We start from the raw sequence: 25,982 nt of genomic DNA, 5'->3' as shown, positions 1-25,982 counted from the left end.
TCTTTTAGTGGCATCTTTCAATCTGGTTGTGCCATTTCTGTATCAAATGGAAAATTTTCAAAGTCACATAATACCTCTCATATTACAGTTTCCCTATTTATGTCACCAGTAGGAATTTTAAGGGAGCTAGATACCTATATAGTCATCTGCACTGTCTCTGAGGATTAACTTTTGATGTAATTGCTTTACATTTAGAAGTACTTCATGGGGAAAGGCATCTGGAAGTTGAAAAAAACAAAGATCTTGAGCATATCATTTGAAAATTGTAGCATACTGTTTGAAAATAAGTTTATCTTATATTTAGAAATTTATCAGGTATCTAGTGTATGGTATACTCCTATGATAGTATTAGGTGGTTAATATCAGCATTAAACAGGCATTGTATCATACAGAAAGGTATGGCTAATTTCTTAGTCAAAGTGATAGGAGTGACGTAATCCCATCATTGCAAGAATACATAGAATTGCTGTCTTTTCAGTAAAGACTTGACATTATTTTCTGCCTCCTATGATATGTATTTTATTATACAAATATTTTTTGTCTACTGTGGTCTTTTAATACTGGAAGTTTGACAAATGTAGAGGAATAAAGCATGGTTTCTTTTTTCAAAATAGCATGTATTTGACTTCTAGCAGTGTGGGGGGTGTGAATTTTCCGAGGAATCCTCCTACAGGTTCAGCTAGATCCTGACAAAATTAGAACATGTATTTTTTTAAGCATTGCTGAGTCAACAAAAAATAAGGAAAATCTCTATGGATCAAGAAAAATCAAAACCTAACAGTTAAAAGGAGAGAAGAGGAAGAGGAGTTGAAACCAGAGCAGGGAACTGGAGTCATAAGGTAGCAGACAGTGTTGTCCTGAGGAAACTGCTTGTCACAGTGGGATCTAGAGACTGATGTTGGGCCTCCTGCGTGGTGGGAGAGCTGAACCTGAAAAGTCCATACTAAGCCATGACCTGAATGAGACAAAACAGTTTTCAGTTGGCTCTCTACAGAAGCAAAATCAAATCCTTGTGAGGGAATACTTCCCAAATTCAGGCCCTTGGAATTTCTATAGATAAAATCTACCAAATATAAGATCAAAACTTAATAAACAAACTAAATCACAAAATATGTCTGGCTGGACATAACCTGAATGCCCCCACCCCTATTCAACTAAAAATGCTGAATATAGTTAAATTTCATTTCTTAAAAGTATTGAAATACTGGAAAGATACATAGTATTTATCCAGTCAAGATATAAGAGAATGTAGGGTTCCACAAAGATAATGGTAGCACTGAAGGCGCTAAGGGAATTTTGTGTACCGGGGCAAACTGGAGCTTTGGTTTCATAGCCCTAAAAGGTGTAGGCTACAAATAATGAAACCTACACCTAGGCACACACAGAAGGGAGCCTCATAGGACACAGTCTCCTAAGTTGAGACCACAAAGCTGAGGACTAAAGTTAGGGCAGCAGTAGTAGGAATAGCGTAAATTAGGAAAACTTTGGAAACATTTATGTTTGGGGCGCCTGGGTGGCTCAGTTGGTTAAGCATCTGACTTCACTCAGGTCATGGTCCCACGGTTCATGAGTTTGAGCCCCAAGTCAGGCTCTGTGCTGACAGCTCGGAGCCTGGAGCCTGCTTCGGATTCTGTGTTTCCCTCTCTCTCTGCTCCTCACCCGCTCACACTGTCTCTCTCTGTCTCTCAAACACAAATAAACATTGAAAAAAGAATTTTAAAAAAAAAGAAACATTTATGTTTATTTAGAGTGGGAGATAAAGGAGCAGGAATTGTCAAGGATTATTGCCAGGTGTGTGTTTTCAGCCACTGTGTAGATGATGGCACGACTTACGTGATAGAAAACACTAAGGATAGACCAAGTTTCAGGGCAAAGTTTTGGACACATTTAATATTTTGAGATTGCTTTTTATATGAGTGACAATACTTTGGGCAAGTGTTATAAATAGATATCTAAATACATGGAAATGGAACTATTGTAGCATAATGCCATAGGATTTGTTTTTCTCTTACTTTCTAGAAAATCTGTAAGGTAGTAGCTGACATTGTTTCGTATGGTTCAAGGAGGTGGAGGTCAAACGCTCTAAAGTTTTTTACCTTTCAATTATGGTTATGTAATTGTTGCTACTGCTCCAGCCATTACAGTTCAAATATGAAGATGAAAGAGTTTCTCCCAACTGTGGCAATATCCTTTATAGAACTTCCTTTCCTCATACACTACCTCTAAAAGGCTAGGAATATAACCTTCTAGCACATTGCACCTCCAAATGAAATCAAGACTCTGTGAATGACAAAGGAGAAAATGGGTATTAGGTGGGCAGTTAGCATTCCCTGCCACTGTGTGTGTGTGTGTGTGTGTGTGTGTGTGTGTGTGTGCGCGCGCGCGCGCACGCACAGGTGCCTGTGTGTAATGTTAACACATGAATAAGGCACAGGAAAGAGGAGAGTATAAAGGAGAGTGGGGAATGTAATAGTATGTATATGAAACAGAATGTAATCACATCCATTGTTGTCATCTTTTTAATAATTGTAACTCTTCTTGGTTTTAGTAGAGCAAATGGCACCCAGCCACCCAGTTAGAGTATCTCCCATGTGACAGAGTTCAAGCCAGCAGAATGTGAGTCAAAGTAATGTGTGCAACTTATTTGAAAGGAAGCTACTTGCACCCCATTTCTTTTCACCCTTCCTATTAGCCAAGTAATAACAGTAACCTTGATATCAAAGCTGATAGCCTAATCTTGAGGATGGCAGAGAGCCTATCATCTGGGTCTCTGGATAACACATTGTATACTGCCTGCCTTCCTCTGAACTAGGACAAGAGAGAAATAGACTTCTGTTTTATTTATGGACCTATGTTCTGATATCCTTTGTGATACCCTATCTGGTTAGTACAGGCTAATCTCAGGTCTTGCTATGAGTGCTTCTCCTTTGTGTGAAACTTGTACCTTTGGACTGTAACTGTATTTATGTACTATAAATGTACACGAGCCAACAATAGTAGCAACAACAGACAATAACGTATGTGATTTATGAATTAATTATGAAGGTATACAATTTATAATTGATTTCTTAGAGCTAAGAAAAAAGAATATAATAAGTGTTAAAAGAACCATTCCAGCTAGAATGTAAAGATCATTTCCTGTTAGGTGATCAGGGAAAACTTTACGAAGGTAGTAACTTTTGAGTTGAGCTTTGTAGCATAAGATTTAGATAGGCAAAAATGAGAGAGGAGCATTCCAAGCATGTGAACAAGGTGGGTTAAGTTAAGGTGCTGCAGATCACTCATTGGAAATGAATGAATTCCCTAGCTAGGTGGTAATCTGATTGATATGAAATATTGAAATGTTAAAGAGTATTGGGATTTTGGTAATGAAAACTTTTGAGCAGAACAGTAATGTGACCAAAAGCAGAATCTGTCAGACCTAGAGTTCTCAACCATGAGATTTACTGGGACCCTAACAGTGGGGAAAGGAAAATAAACCAGAAATTGTGGAACCAAGACTAGGGGAACTAACCCAGAAGTACCCACCCCAAAGAAGGTAGCCAGTTGCTTACACTGGTATTCAAAAGGCAAACTCCAGTCACACATGAGTTGGCATCTATTTTCAGAGGATCTTGTTGGAAAGTTGAGGACACGTAGTGGTAGTTTCTGACCAGGTGTAAAACTACCCATGGTGGTGAATGAATGCTAATCTTTTAATTACTGTATGTGAAGCACTATTCTAGGTACTTAACTTTTATTGACTCCTTTATGCCTCCTAACACTCCTGTGAGGTAATAATCTTGTCATTTCCATTTTCATTATTCTTTGTAACACCCCTAAAAGGTAATACTGTTATTATCATGTCCATTTTCAGCTGAGTGTACTGAATGACAGAGAGGTTAGGTAACCTGCCAAAGATCATACACTTAATAAGTAAAGGAGTTAAAATTTTAGCTCAGTCTGGCTCTAGAGTCACGCTCTTAAAGCATCAGTCAGAAATTGGGATAGAGAGATAGGATTTGGCCTTCTGGGAAGATTCTGTTAAATTTAAAAGCATTGAGGCTAAAACCTAATGTGTTAGAATTTTGGAGTAATTTCTGGTCCTTATTGGAGGACTAGAATGGAAACCAGAACCTGAGACAAAAGCTTACATATAGATCCTGTATGAATAAAATGAGGCAAATAGGGGAAGCTCAGGGTATATACAAATTCTGGTTCTTCCTAGATATAGAGGAGAGTCCAAGCATGGAACTGAAGGCTAATACTGGTCCTCACCTCTTTTTAAGAATAGCAATACTTAGGGGCGCCTGGGTGGCGCAGTCGGTTAAGCGTCCGACTTCAGCCAGGTCACGATCTCGCGGTCCGTGAGTGGTCCGTGAGTTCGAGCCCCGCGTCAGGCTCTGGGCTGACGGCTCGGAGCCTGGAGCTTGTTTCCGATTCTGTGTCTCCCTCTCTCTCCGCCCCTCCCCCGTTCATGCTCTGTCTCTCTCTGTCCCAAAAATAAATTAAAAAAAAAAAAAACAAAAACAAAAAAACGTTGAAAAAAAAAAAAGAATAGCAATACTTAAATATGGAAAAGCTTGGTTAGTTTAAGTTTAGGAACTGGGCAGGGACATTGACTTTGGCAGAGATTGAGATAGTTTGGAGATTGGTAAGTCTATCCTCTCTCACACAAGGTTAAGACAGTTTCCCAATTTCTGCTTCCCTCTCTTCAGTTCTGTACCCTATAGCTTGTTCACAGTCAAGTAAAGTGACCCGGTGCTATTTTGCTTCTCTGGAATATGGTAAGGATGAGGGGTCTCTGAGTGGCCCAGTACATGTGGACATACTCACCTTTTGTTTTTAGGAGCAGCACTGTCCTTAAATGTCTCTATTTTGTGTTAAGTTTCAATAAATACAGGTACTCACTATATAAGATAAATGTATCTCTCACATTCTATAAACTCTCTTTTTATGTAAGTATCAGATATTTTATTTACTAGGATTAATATTTTATTAAGTTGGCATGATTGTAATAGCCATATCCTGCTTAGCTTTTGGTTTTATAGCACATAGCACATAATTAGCTTTTTCTATTTTTCTATTCATTTTCTATTTGTTTGGTCCCCATGGGCCTTGAGAGAAAGGAGATTGAGAACTTATATAATATATAAGTTCTACCTATAATGTAGGAAGCATGTGACTTCTCAAGAACCACATCTTGGAAAGAAAGACGACAGTGGTTAACCATACCCAGAATCTAGGCCAGAACCTGAGTTGTAAATACTTTGGGCTGTAAATAATGGCAAGTTCACCTAACAGTGGCATAAACAACAAAGTCATTAATTTCCTCCCATAAACAAAAGGAGTAGCAGTTCTGGGGTTGGTTCACAGACTCCATGACATCAGGGCACTGGGTTCACATCTCTACTTCCCTCTCAGGGCTGCCGTTGCAAGCATCATGTCTTCACGAGAAGTGGGCATGAGTTAGAGACTTTCTCCTCAAGTATTCTCCCATTTTGTCAAGGAGGGTAAAAAAAAAATGTTTTTCCGGAAATTTCTCAGAATTTTTTCATGTCTTCTTGCGCAGATATGTTTCACAAGGTAACTTTCAGCTGCAGGGGAGTCTGGAAAGTGACTATTTGACTTTCTCAGGCTCTGTGGTGAGGCAGGCAAAGTAGACAGGTGTTAAGAATGATGGTTGAATAACTCACTAACTACATCTGCAAAATATTTTTTTTCTTCTCTTCCCTCACCCCTTCTTCTTTCTGCCTGTTTTCTTTCCTGCCTTATCTCTGTTGTGTACTGATTTTGAGGGTTGAGTAAAATGAGACCGCTAACTCTGTAAAAGGAGAAGGGCAATGATCTCTTCATGTGCTCTTTCGCTTTGGCACCTACCCCATTATTTAATCATAATTAAATAATGGTTTGGATTTAATCTTTTCAAGATAGGTAAGTATTTATTTCTTTGAGCAACTTTAAAACAAAAAGGTTATCTCTGAAAGTTTTCTTTTAATGCCTAACATTCATCATAATATATGTAGCAAGTGCTCAATAAAAGAATAACATGAAATAAAATTAAGAAAAATCTGATTCCATACTGGTTAAAACTAAAGAAAAAACGAAGGTATTTGATGAGACATCTTGAGAAGAAATAATTATGTTGACATAAGTAGTTTGGGAATTCTTAAGGTACTGGACTGGCTTTGCCCTTCTTAGCAAAGATAAGAAACAGAAAGAGAAGGTTTACATTCCAGAGGCCACTAGAGCAAAATGATGAAAGCACACTATCCTGATGAGACAGAGGTCTTATTTAATTTTAAACCTACAAAAACTCAGATTCCTTTGTGTTCATAAATTATAATTCCCTCTTTGGTTTTCCTTGAAAAGAAAGAAAAAACCTTCTAAATGCCTACCCATTAACTATGAAGTTTTTATCTCTCTCTGAAGCATGTAATCTTTAACCACAAAGCATATGATGACCACAAAGGTTGTAAAACATGTTTGTGGAAGAAGATTATATTTGTTCTCTTGATTATAATACTGGTTTCACCTTTTTAAAACTCAGTTCCACATTAAGAAATATATTTTACATCACTACCCTGTATTATATGAATAGACTAATAGATAAACTGGTACAGAAATTTCACAAGAAAAGTGCTTATTTTTTTTCTTTTTGGTTAATTAATGTTTGTTGTTTGAAAGATACTGGATCTTACAACAGTTAATGCATGCTAATGTTTTTATTTTATTCCTTTCTATTAAATTTTATAAAATATTGGTCATAATTGACTAACTTGATTTTATGACCCTCTTAATGGGTTACAGCCAGTAGTATGGTGGTAAATTTTTAATGGTTGGCTTTGCCCCTGAATGAAAGCCCCTGATATTAGTGTTTCCTGATTTCCATGGTATAAATACACTTGGCCAATTTGAAGCTACCATCCTGATGTACTGAATGTTAACTGGGAAGAAATGACACAGTCAGCTTTCTCTGGAGCCATTAGGAGCCGGCTTCATGACACCACTGGCTATAACACATAGTGTAAAATAAATATGAATTTATGTTTGTTACAAGTAAGTCAATTTGCTCATTTGAACTGCAAATCACCTAATTTGTTAAGTGTCCCAAACAATGTCTGATATATAGCAGATATTAAATTTGTATTTGTTAGAAGAATGAGTTGCTTTATTTTGACAGATATAAAAGAGTATTTGTATCTCCCCAAGTTTGTTTCTTTTTCAGTCCAATTTTTCACATAAGGACTGTAATATCATACCTGATTATCACAGGGATTTTTTCTATTCATAAACTCAAAATTGAAGAGAAAATACTTTGCTTTATTTACATATCATGATGCCTACTACATCACGTATTCATCAGTTAAATTGTTTTCTAAGAGTTTTAGCCTAAAACCTATAAAAATAAAAACAAATTATTATTTAAAAACTATAGTTACATTTCAGACAATTCCTTGAAGAAAAGAAAGCTTAAAAAAAATGTTACAAATGACTGATTATATTTCATATTCTTTTCAAGGAACTTTCTTTAGTCTTTCTATAAATCATTAATATTTGATCCAGAATTTGGTTATTGGGGCATAGAATTTTTTTTAGCAACTCCTTTGAATTCAAAACCAATGTGCAATTAAAATAAAGACTCTGAAATTATGAAAACAGAAGAGCTGATTCAGTAACAACTTTGGGCATTGAGAATATCAGTAAACATTTATTCAACATAGAGTATGCTAAGATCTAGAAGATACTCCAGGAACTGTGTATCCATTAACTGCCCACTCGGCTAGATACCAGGGATTTCTAGATAAAAGGCTTTAAAGAAATGTATAACTCAATGGGAAGACAGATAACAAAAGACAGCTGTAATACAGTGTGATAGCTGCTATGTTAGAGTTATAAGTTACATTGGAAGCATAGAGATGGTGACATTTAAATGTTCAGGGGAGGGGCGCCTGGGTGGCTTAGTCAGTTAAGCGTCTGACTTTGGCTCAAGTCATGGTCTTATGGTTTGTGCTTTTGATCCTTTCTCTCTCTCTCTCTCTCTCTCTCTCTCTCTCTCTCTCTCTCTCTCTCTTTCTTTGCCCTTCCCCTGCACTAGCTCTCCCTCTCTCAAAAAATAAACAAACATTTAAAAGAATTCTTCTCTCTCATTGTCTCTCTCTTTATGCCTGTATTTCTAAAAAAATAAAAAATAAAAAATAAAATAAATGCCCAGAGGAGTCTAAGAACACCACCTAGAAGAGGACATGCTTTGACTGCTTAGAGTTTTATTTCTGTCTCTGCAGTAATATAGCCTTGGATAAATCAGTGAGCCTGATTTTGGAGGTCTCTCCTGGCTCTGATAATGATTCTGTGACTTGAATGTAACTTTCTAAAATATGCCTTTTGTTTTCAACGGAACCTCACCTATATTTATCATGACATTTAGTTTTAGTTTCAGTATCCTTTTTTTCTAAATTATGCCGGATTTGCATGAACAGTTACTCTGCTTTCCTGCTTCAATTCTTCAATTGAATGATAATATGGAGTTTTTGAAAATCAGTGTAATAATGGCCGTAAGTGCTGTCTTGCCCCAAGTTTGGTTTCTAAGAAATAAAGTTACCTAATAATAATTTACAGTAAGTGCATATTTATGTTTTCATGTACTTAATTATCAATATTAACAGCTTATTAGCTTATTCAGTTATTCAGTAAGAAACCATCAGAAGCTATCTCAGCTGGAATAAGGTATTGCTCTTGTAATCTGACAAAAGATAAGGAGACTCTATTGTCAGCCTTGTAGATTCAGCTGTTTATAAGCTTTTGTTACAATATCACATTACTTCTCACTATTTCAGATGGGTTTATGTCTCAGAACAATTCTTGCCAATTAATATGGGAAAACTATAGAGATTTCTAGATGTAGTTGGCAGTCTTTACACAATTACCTCACATAGACAGCTGTATCTAATCTTCAGTCAGTTATACGTTTTCTAGAGTATTGGCTCTGATTTTTCTTTTGCTGTAGGGCATCTTCTTGTTGTCTAGAAGTAGTTAAATATGGAGTTTTCATACATTTTGCCCCTTTCTTTCTTTAGTTTGCACATCATTATTTCTCATGACTCATAAAGTTGTTTCTGAAGCTCATGGAGATTATATTTATTCAGCATAAAAAAAAGTTCTTGTGCTCATGGTAAATAAAAGAAGTCAAGAATGTGATTAAATCTAAAATAGAAAATTAATATTCTATTTGAAAGAGTAAAGAGAAATAGTTTATGTTTCAAATATTAAGTAACATGAAATCAAAACTAATAGAAATTGTTATCAGAAAGTTGACTATCAAACTAATATAAAACAGGCTTTAAAAAAAACTAGTTTACATTTTGCTAGTTTTATATACAAATTTGGATTTGTATACCATACAGCACATGATCTTGAAAAATATTTTGCTATAAATAAGTATTCTCACATTTCTTTTTCCCTTGGTAAATAAATTATAAGCAAGTTGTCTAAATTTGTTTCATCATTGGTCTGGCACAATGAGCGAAATTCTCATTGGAATGAAGTCACAACATGATTCATAATGTTAGTGTAAAGACTGTCTCATTGACTTAATGTTTCAGATGTTCCATATGTATCTCAGTGTAAACTCCTTTTTCAAAATTGATAAAAGACTGGGAAAGAGTCCAACAAGAACAGCAGAGGAAACTTGTCAGTCACGGTAAGAAGCGGTATTGGGGAGCTACTATCACAGTTTTGCCAGACCAATGGAGCATTTTCTCTCAGCACCTAGACTCTGTCATTCTTATTGCCATACACAAAAATACCAGGACAGTTATGTAGTAGGAGTCATTAAGAAACAACATCTTACCACAGATATGACTATCAAAGTAATATATACATTTTAAACTAGCTGTTTATTTTCTGTTGTATGTACACTATAATTTACATATCCCCTTGAGATTACATTCCTAGCTGCACTCTTAACGAAAGGATAAATGAAATATGAGTACATTGCTTATATAATGGAACTAGAAGTAGAGATGAGATGCATGCAGAAAGAAGGATGTTATAAATCGGGCTACATTTGGCATGGTCTAGAGAGAAATGAGAAATAATAAATGACTCTTTTGTCATTGACTAACTAACTGTGCTTTGGAATAGCCTGTGTAGAAAAAGCCCATACGTGGAATATATATCTTATTGACTTAAACTGAAGGTATGTTCTAGTGAAGGCAGAAGAAGACCAGTAGGGGCTCAATACGTATTTATGGAATATATGAATTAATTAACATGAACATATGCTTGTGCTATGATTTTCTTTAAATGTCTTGGATTCTAGGATCTTTCTCTAGTATCTCCTTTACAACTTGAATCATTTCTGATAGCCACACATAAATTCTGTCTTTTTAAGTTACCAAATTTTTATACTCATACGTATTCTAATCATTTCAAGAGAATAGATCAATTTTTAAGATTTACCTACCTTTTTTTTTTTTACGTATTTATTTTTAGAGAGAGAGAGTGCAAATGGGGAGGGAGCAGAAAGAGAGGGAGAGAGAGAATCCCAAGCAGGCCCGGTGCTGCCAGCAGGGAGCCTGATGCAGGGCTTGATCCCACAAACCATGAGATTGTGACCTAAACCAAAATGAAGAGTCAGACGCTTAAACAGCTGAGCCATCCAGGCACCCCAGTTTACCTACTTTCAAATTATCTAGCTATTTCTTTTCTAGTTGTACTGTTTTGACTTTATTCTTCAACTTACTATATTTGCTATTGTTGATGAGTATAGGTCTGATTTACATAGTCATTTATTTATATTTATATTAATATATATTTTATAATATATAAATATATATATTATTATATTTTATAATATATAATATGTATAAATATGTATTTTATAATATATAAATATATAATTTATAAAAATATATTAATATATTAAATATATTTATATATTCTTTTAGTTTTAATATACTCAACAACTGGTAATATATAAATGCTTCAGAAATCTGGGCAGTTTAGTGATCTGGGGGAGATTAAAAAAAGGGCTGCATGGGCAAGGAGGGGAGGCACCCCCTCCTGCGGAAAGACAAAGGGAAGAGAAAGAGTGGCTAAGGAAGTGCGGGACCATATCTGGACAGGAGAAAGACCTTGGACTGAGACTAGAGGAATCCGATCTCTAACTTTCTTGGGACTGGGGCCAGCTCCCTGTTCGCGCACCTGGGGAGGAGGGGAGCCAGGCCTGGGTGCGGTAGTAGGTCAGAGTCTCAGTCCGCAGCTGGAGGAAGTGGTTCCCATCATGGAGGGCTGCATGCTAATACAGAACCGGCCTGCTTCCACCACCCCTGGGCTTAGGGACATAGTGGCTGGGCAGAAGGCGCAGACTGCAGGAGGAAAACGCTGCCGTTTCCCTGGAGTGCTGTGGGAAAAAACAAAGGCTGCCTGCGTCCGCCACCTGGGGGCTCACAGCAAGGGCAGCGGCTCAGTCGCAGTAGGAGAAGGTGGTCCTCCCTGAAGTGCTGTGGCAGACAAAGCCAGCCGGGACCACGTATGGCAGCAATGACAGGCGCTTCCCCAGGGCCATAGCACACAGGGAGTGGGACTTTGAATGCTAGCCAAGTGCAGGGTCAGGGGAGTTGGCGGAGCGAGAAGGACCATCCTGTTTGCGCCCACGGCACAAGGAGGACAACTCAAACTGAGTCCACTGGTCTGGCTCCGTGGAGAAGAGACTGGGGGATCACCATCTCCCCCCTTCCCCCCCCCCCCCAAGACAGGGCCTCACGGATCACTCCTGGGGCCTGTAGTGGAAGTGGGTTCAGATTACGCCAAACCACACCCCCTTGCACTGGGTAACTGTGTATCCACAGAGCAGCACAGACCCTGTGGACAGCTACTACCTACAAGTGCTGCAGCATTACCTGGATTAACACTAGGTCAATTCTGGATACATAGATATATTCTCCTTCCCACCCCCCATTTCTCCTCCTTATCTCTTCCCTCCCCTAGGCTGGTTACTCCGGTCATTGGTCTGTCTAAACAGACATATTTAATCCATTATCTTGATACATTTTCTACACCTCCTTCTTTACACTCCTCTCTCTCTCTCTCTGAAATAATCAAGCCATATAGTTTCTCTGTCTGGGTAGCTTTATCTTTGTTTCATTTTCCCCACCTCCTTTATTTTCCTTTCTCTCTCTCTGGATTAAGCCTTTTAGTCTACCTGCCTAATCAATGTTTATTTCTTCCTCTCCCCCCCCCCACCCCCACTCCTGTCATTTCTCTCTTTGTATGTGCTCTTCCATCAGCACCGCCTCCACCCTCTTCTTTACTTGTAGTCAGTGTTTTTGGGTTTTTTGTTTTTAGTCTTTAGGTTTTTGTTTTTGTTTGTTTGTGTGTTTGCGTGTTTTTGTCTCCCCTTTGTTTTCCTTTACAGGGCTACTCCAAGGAACAAATCAAAGTACATCTGGTGGAGGGTCCAAAATATTACTACGAGTAGGGTAATAAAATAACCAAAGTCACAACAGAGAGCAAGTAACAGTCCCGGAAAAAACACTTCCTGAAGGGCCAGGCCCTGGACAGTGTATGACCCTCCTTTAATAAAGCAGTGCTCGCAGGTGCAGAGCATACAACAAGCTTTTAAAATGCATTAGGGACAGAAAACTAGCCAAATTGATGAAACAGAAGATTTCTTCTCAAAAGAAATTCCAGGAAGTAGCAACAGCTAACGACTTGATCCAAACCAATTTAAGCAATATAACAGAAGAAGAATTTAGAAGAATAGTCATAAAATTAATCGCTGGGCTTCAAAAAAGCATAGAGGACAGCAGAGAATCTATTGCTACAGAGATCAAGGGACTAAAAAATAGTCATGATGAATTAAAAATGCTATAAATGAGGTGGAAAATAAAATGGAGGCGGCTACAGCACAGAGTGAAGAGGCAGAAGAGAGAATATGTGAATTAGAAGATAAAATTATGGAAAAAGAGGAAGCTGAGAAAAAGATTAAAAAATCCAGGAGTGTGAGGGAAGAATTAAAGAGGTAAGTGTTGCAATCAGATGGAACAATATCTGTATCATAGGAATTCCAGAAGAAGAAGAGAGAGAGGACTGAAGGTATACTTGAACTTCCCTGATCTGGGGAAGGAAACAGGCATTGAAATCCAAGAGGCACAGGGAACTCCCTTCAGGCATAACTTGAATCAATCTCCTGCACAACATATCATAGCAAAAGTGGCAAAATATAAGGATAAAGAGAGAATTCTGAAAGCAGCTAGGGATAAGCGGGCCTTAACATACAAAGGTAGACACATAAGGGTAGTAGCAGACCTATCTACTGAACTTGGCAGGCCAGAAAGGAATGGCAGGAAATCTTCAATGTGAGGAACAGAAAAAATATGCAGCCAAGAATCCTTTACCCAGCAAGTCTGTCATTCAGAATAGAAGGTTTTCCCAAACAAACAAAAACTGAAGGAATTCATCACCACTAAACGAGCCCTACAAAAGATCCTAAAGGAGATTCTGTGAGTGAAATGTTGCAAGGACCACAAAGTACCAGAGATACCACTACAAGCATGAAACCTACAGATATCACAATGACTCTAAACTCATATCTTTCAATAATAACACTGAATGTAAATGGACTAAATGCTCCAACAAAAAGACATAGGGTATCAGAATGGATTAAGAAAAAAAAAAAAAAGACCCATCTATCTGCTGTCTATAAGAGACTCATTTTAGACCTGAGAACACCTTCCGATTGAAAGTGAGGGGATGGAGAACCATCTATCATACTACTGGAAGTCAAAAGAAGCTGGAGTAGCCATACTTATATCTGACAAACTAGACTTGAAATTAAAGGTTGTAACAATAGATGAAGAAGGGCATTATATAATAATCACAGGGTCTATCAATCAGGAAGAGCTAACAATTATAAATGTCTATGCACCGAATACAGGAGCCCCAAATATATAAAACAATTCCTCACAAACATAAGCAACCTTATTGATAAGAATGTGATAATTGCAGGAGACTTTAATACTCCACTTACAGTAATGAATAGATTATCTAGACAGAATAAATAAAGAAACAAGGGTCCTGAGTGATATGTTGGATCAGATGGACTTGACAGATATATTTAGAACTCTGCATCCCAAAGCGACAGAATATACTTTCTTCTCAAGTGCACATGGAACATTCTTCAAAATAAATCGCATACTGGGTCACAAAACAGCCCTTCATAAGTATAAAAGAATTGCAATCATACCATGCACACTTTCAGACCACAATGCTATGAAACTTGAAATCAACCACAGGAAAGTCTGGGAAACCTCCAAAAGCATGGAGGTTAAAGAACACCCTACTAAAGAAAGAATGGGTCAACCGGGCAATTAGAGAAGAAATATATGGAAATATATTTGGGAAAATATATGGAAACAAATGAAAATGAAAATACAACAATCCAAATGCTTTGGGATGCAGCAAAGGCAGTCCTGAGAGGAAAATACATTGCAATTCAGGCCTATCTCAAGAAACAAGAAAAATCCCAAATACAAAATCTAACAGCACACCTAAAGGAACTAGAAGCAGAACAGCAAAGACACCCCAACCCAGCAGAAGAAGAGAAATAATAAAGATAACAGCAGAAATAAACAATATAGAATCAAAAAAACAGTAGAACAGATCAATGAAACCAAGAGTGGGTTTTTTGAAAAAATAAACAAAATTGATAAACCACTAGCCAGGCTTCTCAAAAAGAAAGGGGAGATCACCCAAATAGATAAAATCATGAATGAAAATGGAATTATTACAACTAATCCCTCAGAAATACAAGCAATTATCAGGGAATACTATGAAAAATCATATGCCAACAAACTGGACAACCTGGAAGAAATGGACAAATTCCTAAACACCCACACACCTTCCAGAACTCAAGCAGAAAGAAATAGAAAATTTGAACAGACCCATAACCAGTGAAGAAATTGAATCAGTTATCAAAAATCTCCCAACAAGTAAGAGTCCTGGACCAGATGGCTTCCCAGGGGAATTCTACCAGACATTTAAAGCAGAGATAATACCTATCCTTCTCAAGCTGTTCCAAAAAATAGAAAGGGAAGGAAAACTTCCAGACTCATTCTGGGAAGCGAGCATTACTTTGATTCACAAACCAGACAGAGACCCAGCAAAAAAAGAACTACAGGCCAATATCCCTGATGAATATGGATGCAAAAATTCTCAACAAGTACTAGCAAATTGAATTCAACAGCATATAAAAAGAATTATTCACCATGATCCTGGGCTGCAGGGCTGGTTCAGTATTCACAAATCAATCAACATGATACATCACATTAATAAAAGAAAAGATAAGCACCATATGATCCTGTCAATTGATGCAGAAAAAGCATTCGACAAAATTCAGCATCCTTTCTTAATAAAAACCCTCGAGAAAGTTGGTATAGAAGAAACATACTTAAACATCATAAAAGCCACTTATGAAAAGCCCACAGCTAATATCACCCTCAAAACTGACAGCTTTCCCCCTGAGATCAGGAGCATGACAGGGATGTCCACTCTCACTGCTGTTGTTTAACATAATGTTGGAAGTGCTAGCATCAGCAATCAGACAACAAAAGGAAATCAAAGGCATCAAAATTGGCAAAGATGAAGTCAAGCTTTCACTTTTTGCAGATGACATGATACTATACATGGAAAACCCGATATACTCCACCAAAAGTCTGCTAGAACTGATACATGAATTCAGCAAAGTCGCAGGATACAAAATTAATGTACAGAAATCAGTTGCATTCTTATACACTAATAATGAAGCAACAGAAAGACAAATGAAGAAACTGATCCCATTCACAGTTGCACCAAGAATTATAAAATACCTAGGAATAAACCTAACCAAAGATGTAAAAGATCTTTATGCTGAAAACTATAGAAAGCTTATGAAGGAAATTGAAGAAGATACAAAGAAATGGAAAAATATTCCGTGCTCATGAATTGGAAGAATAAATATTGTTAAAATGTCAATGCTACCCAAGGCTATCTACACATTCAATGCAATCCCAATCAAAATTGCACCAGCATTCTTCTCGAAGCTAGAAAAGCAATCCTAAAATTTGTATGGTAGCCAAAGTAATATTGAAGAAGAAAACCAAACCGGGAGGCATCACAATCCCAGACTTTAACCTCTACTACAAAGCTGTAATCATCAAGACAGCATGGTAGTGTCACAAAAACAGACACATAGAATAGAGACTCCAGAATTGGACCCACAAATGTATGGCCAACTAATCTTTGACAAAGCAGGAAAGAATATCTGATGGAAAAAAGATGGTCTCTTTAACAAATGGTGCTGGGAGAACTGGACAGCAACATGCAGAATACACCATTCACAAAGATAAACCCAAAATGGATGAAGGACCTGAATGTAAGACAGGAAACTATCAAAACGCTAGAGGAGAAAGCAGGAAAAAAACCTCTCTGACCTCAGCCACAGCAGTTTTTTACTTGACACATCTCCAAAGGCAAGGGAATTAAAAGCAAAAATGAACTATTGTGACCTCATCAATATAAAAAGCTTCTGCACTGCAAAGGAAACAATCAACAAAACTAAAAGGCAACCGATGGAATGGGAAAATATATTTGCAACTGACGTATTGGATAAAGGGCTAGTATCCAAAATCTGTAAAGAACTCACCAAACTCCACACCCAAAAAACAAGTAATCTGGTGAAGAACTGGGCAGAGGACATGAATAGACACTTTTCTAAAGAAGACATTCAGATGGCCAACAGGCACATGAAAAGATCTGCTCAACGTCACTCCTCATCAGGGAAATACAAATCAAAACCACACTGAGATACCACCTCTTGCCGGTCAGAGTGGCTAAAATGAACAAACCGGGAGACTATAGATGCTGGAGAGGATGTGGAGAAACGGGAACCCTCTTGCACTGTTGGTCGGGAATGCAAACTGGTGCAGCCACTCTGGAAAACAGTGTGGAGGTTCCTCAAAAAATTAAAAATAGATCTACCCTATGACCCAGCAATAGCACTGCTAGGAATTTACCCAGGGAATACAGGAGTGCTGATGCATAGGGGCACTTGTACCCCAATGTTTATAGCAGCACTTTCAACAATAGCCAAATTATGGAAAGAGCCTAAATGTCCATCAACTGATGAATGGATAAAGAACATGTGGTTTATATATACAATGGAATACTACTTGGTAATGAGAAAGAATGAAATATGGCCTTTTGTAGCAACGTGGATGGAACTGGAGAGTGTTATGCTAAGTGAAATAAGTCAGGCAGAGAAAGACAGATACCATATGTTTTCACTCATATGTGGATTCTGAGCAACTCAACAGAAGACCAGGGGGGAGGGGGTGGGGTGGGGGAAAGCTACAGAGAGGGAAGGAGGCAAACCATAAGAGACTCTTGAATACTGAGAACAAACTGAGGGTTGATGGGGGGGGGGGGGGTGGGGAGGAAGGGAAAGAGGGTGATGGTCATTGAGGAGGGCACCTGTTGGGATGAGCGCTGGGTGTTGTACGGAAACCAATTTAACAACAAATTTGATTTAAAAAAATAGAGAAAGAACATCTACAAAAAAAAAAAGGAAATCTGGGCAGTTTAATATAATTTTAATATGTCTTTTATCTTTAGGTAATATTTTGAATACCATATTCACTTAACCTCATTTAAAAGTTGAAATGAAAATCAAGAAATTTTCATAGAATTGTCCTATAGCCTCTATGCTAATTTCAACCTATAAAACTCTGTTAGAAATAAGTTCCTAAATTTTTACAACTAAAATCCAAACATTATCTTTACTTGAGAGTGTATCAGTCTCACATGGCAAGTCTTCAGATTCCCTTGAAGAATACTTTTAAGGAAGCCTAAGAAGTCTTAGTCCGTCCTTGAAGAGAATGACATGGAACAGAAACTAAATTTAAAAACAGATAAAAGGGCTGGTAAATGATGTGTAGTTGACCTATGTTAAAGTAACAATATTTTGTGAAAAACATTAAAATACCTATCAACCTATATTTTATCTTTATTATAAACATTATAAAAATGATATAGATGCATGTCACACAAAAAATAAGCTTAATAATTGAACTGAATGCATTCAAAATATTAAGCAACATTTTTTATATATTTACCTTTTAGCATCAGTAGTACATAAATATATTATCATTATAAAAAAAATTCTAAAAGTATACAAATATGTAGTAAAAAGTGAAAGTCTTTGTTCTGTGTCACTACCCACAATGATAATCCCTTCTCATGCTTCTGTATTTGTATATGGGCAGATACATATACATATGTACAAATATCTTGGGTTTTTTTGAGGAAAGGAATCATTTGAATGTAATCATTCATCCATTCATCTATCCATTCTCTCAACAAATATTTATTGTGTGTCTACAGTGTGCCATGTACTTTTCTGGAAGCTACAGAGATTGAAGGGGAAAAAAAGCTCCTGCTTGCATGTCATTTAATATATATATATTGTATATCAGATGGTGATAAGTGCTATTAAGAAAATTAAAGCAAAGTGAGTAAGAGTGGGATGAGGAGGGATGGTATTTTATATAGAGTAGCCAGGGAAGGCTTTTTTAAGATAACATGTATGTAGACAGTTGAAAGATGATGGAGGAAACCATGCGGTTATCTTGGAGGATGAGTGTTCCAGGCAGAGGGAACAGCAGGTAAAAAGCCCAAGGCAGGAGCTTGCTTGCTACTTCAAGGAACACCAAAAGGACCAATACGACTGAAACATAGTTAAAGGCCAAAGCACAGAGATCATTTAGGAAACTATAATTCAGGTGAGCAATAAACTAGGTGAGAGATAATGGTGGTTTAGGTTAGAGGGGAAGATTAGGAAGAAATTATTAAATTTTGGATATAGTTTTAAAGTATTGTCAGCATAATTATTGACAGTGGAGGTGTGGAAAAGAATGGAAAAAAGGGCATACCTCAAAAGTATTTGAACTGAAACAGTGGAAAGGTGGAGTTGTCATTTAGTGAACTGGATATGACTGCAGAAAGAGTAAAATTGAGAGGGAAGTTGTTTGGGATAGGTTGAGTTTGACATGCCTCTTAGAAATTCAAGTGCAGAAGTTGCGTTATGAATTGGATAGATAATTCTGGATTCCTGAGGACAAATATGGGTCAAATGTAAAAAATTTGCAAGTTATTAACATATAGATAGTCTGAATGAGATCACTTAGGGAATAGAAATGAAGAAGTACAGAGACTGAACCCAAGCACATTCCAGAGGAGGTTGGGAAGATAAGAAAGATGAGCAAGAAGGTGTGATTAAAAAAAAGAAGAAGAAGAACAATATAGTTTTGCCCTTTTACTTAGCAACATATCTTGGAGCTCTTTTCATACATTTGTTTTACACACTACAAAGTATTCCATGGAATGGACATATCATATTCTACTTAGCTTCTCCTGTATTGGTTAACATTTGTTTTATAATTTTCTCCTCTTTTATAGTTATAGTTTTTGTTTTACCTAGTTCCATAATCTATCTGGGTTTATTTTGTATGTATGATTCAAGAAATGTCTGTAATCTTATAGTTTTCTAAATGCTATTTATTGAATAATCCATGCTTTGCCACACTGATATAAAATGACACCTTTATCGTATAATGTATTTATGAGTTCTCTTCTACTCCCTTCATCGGTTGATTCGTCTGATAATACTATTCTTCCTTAATTAATATAGTTTATTGGAACCTTTGAAATCTGGTAGAGGAAGTCCCCCAAAGTTCTCATTTTTTTCAGAGTTTTCTTAGCTAACCTCATGCATTTTCTCTTTCAAAAGGGTTTGACTTTATGTATTTTTAAAAGTGACAATTTTACTTAATTACTCTCTCAACGAAAAGACATACAAATACAATTTTACTCATTTTAGAGACCAAGTACAGGATTACTGAATGAGTTTCACAAAAGAAGAGATTTTAGTTAAGCAAGGATTGATGACAGCAGTCCATCCATTGTCTGGGGTTGTCAATTACAGATGGCATGTCAGTGCACACTCCGTGAACAATACCAACTAGGAAAGTCAAACAATAGGCATCTTTGTTTCATATTTTACTAGAGCTCTTTGTCATATTTGTAGTATGGATGCAAAAAAAACATAGGAAGGAGATAGTTAATATTAAAAGTACATATGAAATATTAGCAATTTGGAGCCACTTCAATGTTTGGAGAAGAAATATTTTATTTATCCAAACAGCTTGCTCAAGGAGAATCAAAATGCTGATCACATCAAACATTTAATAAGGCTTAAGTAGAAAAATTTACTTAAGTCTTTCATTTAGGATTAAAGTATGTGTAGTTTATAATGCAAATTTATATGGAAAGTTGCAAAATGTTTTGTGCTTAGAAAAAATGATTTTAAAATTAGTTCATTTTCTTTATAATATATGGGCATAATAAACTTTGCTGACCAAATTCAAAGTAAAAGCTGATTTAGATGATTCATGTATTGAATGGGTTTTAAATTAGATTGTTAGGATCCATGAAAAAATCTGTTGGGATTTTAATTGTCGTGCATTGAATTTAAAGATCATTATGGAGAGAATTGTTGTCTTTAGGATGTCAATTTCTCCTCTCTGGGGTGTAAATTGTATCTTCATTTATATGTTGTTGTTTCAGGTAGTCATGTTAATCTTGCCCAGTTTTAGTTTGGTTTACTCCAGGATTTTGTAATTTTTTTTCATTCATATAAGAAATACTTATTGGGTGTCTATCACATGCTAGTCACTATCCTAAGTACTAGGGATACAAGATTGAACAAAACAAAGCCCCCACCCTTATCAAGCTTATATTCTAATAAGGCATCAGGCAATTGGAAAACAAATAAGTAGAAATGTAATGTCAGGTTATGAACAGTAAAAGAAACTACACAAGAGAGAGGAGGGTGAGGTATATGGTGATCAAACCACAATTTTTCAAAAATCACTTACCTTATGTATTCTCCCCCCCACCCCACCCCCCCACCCAGTCACTTCATTTTACTACTTCGCATTTTCAGTAAATACATCCAGGTGCAAACAAGGCTTATTTCACATTAGTATATTAACTGGTTGTTTTGTCAAGTAAACGCAATTCTCTTTAAATAACCATCTCCTCACTTCACGGCCAGTCCAGAAGCAAATGAGAGCAAATTTTAGTGCCTCTAGGGGGTATATCACCAATTAGGCATGAAACTTAAAGGGAAGAGGTCAGGGTGAGGGGCTGGTAAGAAGCCATGGTCAGCACACAGGCTCAGGCCAGGCCCCAGGGGTCAGGAGCCTTTGTTCCAGCCCATCCAGCAGTCCTCAGATGTCATAGTGGGATGAACATTCATTCTCCAGTTCCAGTCTGGGAAGTTCCTTCTAGAGGGAAAAGCAAGAAGGCAAAGAGAAACAAATGCCAAAAGCACTAGGAGGGAAGCAGTGGGCTCCCTCCCTGTTGCTGCGGCCTGGCATTGATGGCACCCACCGCCTGGAAGCTCGTGTTAAAGTTCCAAAAGTCACAATGCAGTGGCAACAAATGACCAAGGACAGGTCAGGGAGGGGAAGGTGAGTGTGACGGGCTGGAGGCAGGCTGGGATAGGAATGAGGGCTGACAGTCCACTGAAAAGGTGGCCTTTCACGGTTAGGCACAGACCAGAGTGAAGGGAACGTGAAGGGGGCCTGGCAGAGGCCCTCAGGAAGACATACGAGGCTGATCTGAGGGAGCTCACAAGGCTGAATATAACGTAGATTCTCAAATGAGGGAGCTGTACTGAGTAGACAAGGTGGCCAGAAAGTCCCTCTGTGAGTAGAAGCTACCAGAGCAAGACAGGAACGAGATGATCACCCATGGTCCTGAGGAGAGCACCAGGGATGGTGAGAGGGAAGTGCATCCAAGCAGTGCCGTGGGCTCTGGGCTAGCCTGAGAAGCTGGGAGGCATGGCTCCCGAGTCAAGGGGCCCCCTTTCCCTCAACACCAGTCCCTAGGAAGTGGTTTATAATCAGACCTGGAGGAAGAACAAGGCCCTTCCATCACCTCTCAGTCCCAAGGGGAAGGAAGGGTAGGGAAGAGTGAGCAGGGGTGGGAGGCAGGAGCAGGAAGGGTATGCTGGTTCTTCTTCCATGGGGAGACGGGTAGTAGGAAGGTGGCCGAAGCTGGTTCGTGGGAGTGTAGACATCATGTGGGTTACCCAGATTGTAATAGTCTCTGGCAGCCGCTTCTGCAGCTTTACCTTCAGCTCCAGGAGTGGAGGGGACTTCAGGGCTGCTGACTGGAGGTTCCATGGGCCTAGGATGGGGCACATAACCCATGACCCCATCCATCATGGGAGGTCCTGGAACCTCAAGTGGGGGCAGTGGATACATTCCATTGACAGGGGAAAGACCTAGGTCCCACTGAGCATGTAAGGAATACCCATAGACTCTATTTTGGGGGCTTCACCTTGGGAGGCTTGAGATGCCACTTGCAGTATCTGTTGTCCAAACATGATGGCACTCCCTACCATAAAGGTCAACTTGTATGTCTCAGAGCCTTCCCAGCCACCTCCTGCTCCAGCCTTCACTGTCCTCTTGATGTAGTTTGCACCAAACACAGGCTGCTTGATCTCACAGTCCTTCATCAGATAAAACAGCACCATGAAGGACTTCTTGGTCTCTTTGAAGGCCACAGGCACCTTCTTCATGTCTTTGAACGTAAGTTCCACACAGTATTAAAACATTAGGATGCTCTCAGTGTTGTTGACGATCATTCTGCCACCCTGCGAGTGATTCTTGTTGAGTACCATAGTCTCTTGGGAAAGGCCCGTATGTTTTTTTCTATCCTACCCCCCAACCTTTTATGTATTTCAGTAATGGTTATTGTGATTTTAAATAAGATTCTAAAACCCTCTATTTAGGGAGGTGTAATGTAAATTAAGATTATTAACTTTGGTGACAAAAATTTATATATTTAAAAGCATAACACCTGTTTCTTTTTCCCAGATAAAATCATTCCACTCAAATTTCATTTAGGTTTAAAGAAACTTAAAAAGAATATCTCTTTTTCCAAAATATAATGAGGGCATGTATATAATACTGGTTCATCTATCTAATTGTTTTTACTCAATTCAACAAAGTTCTGTAGGAGACACTAGATGATGTCAGATAAGTGAGACACTCTCTTTCCCCTTAGGGAAGCTGGTGATCTAGTGAGGAATTAAGAAGCAATTACAAAGAACTTTCATGCATATCTGAGAGTGATATATTCCTGGCCCATAGACCTTAATCAACTATGACTGTGAATTATTTTAAAAAATGGATGAAAGAAGTGATAAATGATGGATGTATAAACCAAATACTGTTAAGACTAGAAGAGAGAATAATTTTTCATAACTAAGGGATAAGAGAAAGATTTTTAAAAGAGGCAATATTTGGTCTTCATTTAGAAAAATGACTGAGATAGGAAAGGACATTTTGAGAACTTCTGGAGAAGAAACATAGAGGCAGAAACTGTGGCTTTTTCTGAGTGAAATAAGTCCATGTAGATGTGTATCTGAGAGTGAGTTGAAGGTGATGGTATTAGAAACTGAAAATATGGTCAAAAGCAAATTAGGACCAGATATTGAGAGCCAGGAATGCTGTGCTGAGGTGTCAGAATATTATTCAGTGGGAAACAAAATACATTTTGTTCCATAAAAATATCTCTTGTGTAGTGGTTTAATGCAAAGGAGTTGCATATACTCATCTACATTTCTGAAAGGTAGTGATTTGGGGATGTAGAGAGGATAGATTGACATGGAGCTAGATCAGGGACAGGGAGACTATTTAGGAAATAGTTATAAAAGTTCAGATCAAGAATACATTGGATACGGGGGTGGCTGGGTGGCTCAATCATTTGAGCATCCAGCTCTTGATTTCAGCTCAGGTTGTGATCCCAGGGTCATGAGATCAAGCCCTGTGTCAGAATGGAGACTGCTTAAGATTCTGTCTCCCTCTGCCCCCTCCCTCACTCATGCGCGCTCTTTCTCTCTCTCTCTCTCTCTCTCTCTCTCTCTCTCTCTCTCAAATGAAAAAAAAAGAATACATTGGATGAGAATAGAAGGAGGAGAATAAATAATAAACAATCTAAGTAAGTAAATTAAATACAGGGTCAGGAGAAACTTCATTAAAAGGTGAGATTTTAGCAAAGACATGAAAAAGGTAAGTGAGTCACCAAGTGAGTAGCTGGGGGAAAATCATTCCACACAAGTGGAATAAACTGACATATTTGACGAATAGTAAGAAGCCAGAGTGGACATGAGGAAGACCAGTAGGAGAGGAGCTCAGGGAGGCAATAGCTCTGGGTGGAGAGTATCGATCACGTAGAGCTGCATAGGATATTACAAGTCTTATTCTAAGTGAAATGGGTGTCGGTCAGGAAGTTAACAGTAAGTAGATGGAGGGTTTGCATCATTGGAAGAATTTGAAATGAGTTTACTTACAAAGGGGCTATTTACAAGATATAGGTGTAGGAGAATCATGGGATATAGTGTGGAAATTTATGGCTTACCATAGAAAATTCCAAAGCTTTGAGATAGGTATTTTACCAGTTTAGAGAACGGTAAGTGGAACAAAAGGCTGAAACAGAGAACAAGGTATGAAATGAAGCTGGAGAGGTAGGCACAAGCAGATATAGTTAAGGAACAGAGTCTTAATGTTTTTTTGTTTTTTGTGTTTTTTTAAGTTTCTAGTTAAAAATCCCCGTTAGTTAACGTACAATGTAATATTAGTTTCAGGTGTACAATATAATGATTCAACACTTCCATACATCACCTGATGCTCATCAAAACAAGTGCTCTCCTTAATCCCTGTCACCTATTTCACCTATCCTCCCACCCATCTCCCCTCTGGTGACCATCAGTTTGTTCTCTATTGTTAAGTGTCTGTTTCTTGGCTTTTAATCTTGAAAGGAAAAGAAGGATCTATTAAGCGGGGAAGGGAACTGATGAAGTTTATATTTTAAAATATCACTTTGCAGTATTAAAACTGAAATAAGGAGCAAGAGTGGGTGTTGGTAACCAATCAAGAGGCTTTCATAGCAGTGCAGGTAGTTTGGGATGGTGGAAATAGAAAATATTAATGGATTTGAGGAACATTTAGGAGAAAAATAAGCTGGAATTTCTAAAACATGCTATATATGGGAAAGTGAAAAGATTCCTGAGCTTTTTGACTCATGTAAATGAGTAAATGTTGATGCCAGTCACCGAAATAGGAAACTTTAGGACATCTGGTTTTGTGTCATTCAGTTATTTAGATTTTGGACATGTTGATTATCAGGTGCCAATGAAACATCCATTTGGAGTTGGTGGTTAGGCTATTGGTGATCAGAATTAGATCTTAGAGAAGAGGTTGAAGATATAATTTAGGAATTGGAGTAGGTTGAATAGTGTGTCCCAAAAAGTCGTGTCAACTCAGAACCTCAGAATGTGACCTCATTTAGGTATAGGGTATTTATAGATGTAACTAGTTAACATGAGGTCATGCTGGAATAAGGTGGACCCTAAATCCAATAGTTAGTGTCCTCATAAGAAGAGGAGAGGATACACAGAGACCCAGAGGGACGACAGAGGCAGAAACTGGAGTGGTACAGCCACAAGCCCTGAAATGCCAAGGATTGTCAGCAACCACTAGATCCTAAGAAAGGGCAAGGAAAGGCTCTTCCCTACAGCCTCAGAGGGAGCATGACCCAGCCCATACCTTGATTTCAGACTTCTAGCCTCCAGAACAGTGAGAGAATACCTTTTTGTTGTTTTAAGCTACCAAGTGTATGGTAATTTGTTATAGCTGACCTAGGAAATTAATCCAGGAATTGTCAGTGTAAATTGAGGTATAGGTAAGGCTGCCTAGGGAAAGCACACAGATAGAATAGGGGTTGCACACTGGCTCTGATAGTGCCCATGGGCCCATTTTTGGCAATTTTGACAGTTGTGTTACGCTCCAATTGTTCTTTAAATAGCAGTAAGACTGGGCAAATGTGATACTTGG

The 25,982-nt window shown here is 37.9% G+C and overlaps 1 protein-coding gene and 1 pseudogene across 10 annotated transcripts in view; one reads left to right on the top strand and one right to left on the bottom strand.

Annotated features, from left to right (window-relative positions):
• Nucleotides 1-25,982, top strand: part of METTL25 (methyltransferase like 25) — a 155,748-nt gene that overhangs the window by 50,517 nt on the left and 79,249 nt on the right. The gene's annotated exons all lie outside the window — the stretch shown is intronic.
• Nucleotides 21,906-22,765, bottom strand: LOC128775079 (WW domain-binding protein 2-like; annotated as a pseudogene).

This window comes from Panthera pardus, unplaced genomic scaffold (assembly GCF_024362965.1).
Source record: "Panthera pardus isolate Hobbes unplaced genomic scaffold, ASM2436296v1 HiC_scaffold_6, whole genome shotgun sequence".
NCBI classification, from domain to species: Eukaryota; Metazoa; Chordata; class Mammalia; order Carnivora; family Felidae; genus Panthera; species Panthera pardus.
The sequence above is the reverse complement of the archived record's forward strand: the minus strand, read 5'-3'. Positions and strand labels throughout refer to the sequence as shown.